Source organism: Oncorhynchus mykiss, unplaced genomic scaffold, assembly GCF_013265735.2.
Source record: "Oncorhynchus mykiss isolate Arlee unplaced genomic scaffold, USDA_OmykA_1.1 un_scaffold_130, whole genome shotgun sequence".
NCBI classification, from domain to species: Eukaryota; Metazoa; Chordata; class Actinopteri; order Salmoniformes; family Salmonidae; genus Oncorhynchus; species Oncorhynchus mykiss.
In genome coordinates this window covers 1,400,001-1,400,912 of record NW_023493663.1, presented here as the reverse complement: position 1 = coordinate 1,400,912, position 912 = coordinate 1,400,001, and positions in this window count along the sequence as shown.

The following is a 912-nucleotide window of genomic DNA, read 5'->3' as shown; positions in this document are numbered from 1 at the left end:
CTGCAGTATTTATAGTGATTGGTGACGACAGACCTCAGGTCACTCCCCCATCTGGATAGAACTCCGGATGCATCTCAACAGTATAGGCTAGTGGCCTTTTCTCTCTCCTCTCCTCTGAATAGAACTCAGGATGCATCTCAACAGTATAGGCTAGTGGCCTTTTCTCTCTCCTCTCCTCTGAATAGAACTCAGGATGCATCTCAACAGTATAGGCTAGTGGCCTTTTCTCTCTCCTCTCCTCTGGATAGAACTCAGGATACATCTCATCCGTATTAGGCTAGTGGCCTTTTCTCTCTCCTCTCCTCTCCTCTCCTCTCCTCTCCTCTGGATAGAACTCAGGATGCATCTCAACAGTATAGGCTAGTGGCCTTTTCTCTCTCCTCTCCTCTGGATAGAACTCAGGATGCATCTCAACAGTATAGGCTAGTGGCCTTTTCTCTCTCCTCTCCTCTGGATAGAACTCAGGATGCATCTCAACAGTATAGGCTAGTGGCCTTTTCTCTCTCCTCTCCTCTGGATAGAACTCAGGATGCATCTCAACAATATAGGCTAGTGGCCTTTTCTCTCTCCTCTCCTCTGGATAGAACTCAGGATGCATCTCAACAGTATAGGCTAGTGGCCTTTTCTCTCTCCTCTCCTCTCCTCTCCTCTGGATAGAACTCAGGATACATCTCATTCGTATTAGGCTAGTGGCCTTTTCTCTCTCCTCTCCTCTCCTCTCCTCTCCTCTCCTCTCCTCTGGATAGAACTCAGGATGCATCTCAACAGCATTAGGCTGGTGGCCTTTTCCCTCTCCTCTCCTCTCCTCTCCTCTCCTCTCCTCTCTACAGTATCTATCTATTCTACAGTATCTATCTATCTATTCTACAGTATCTATCTATTCTACAGTATCTATCTATCTATCTATCTATC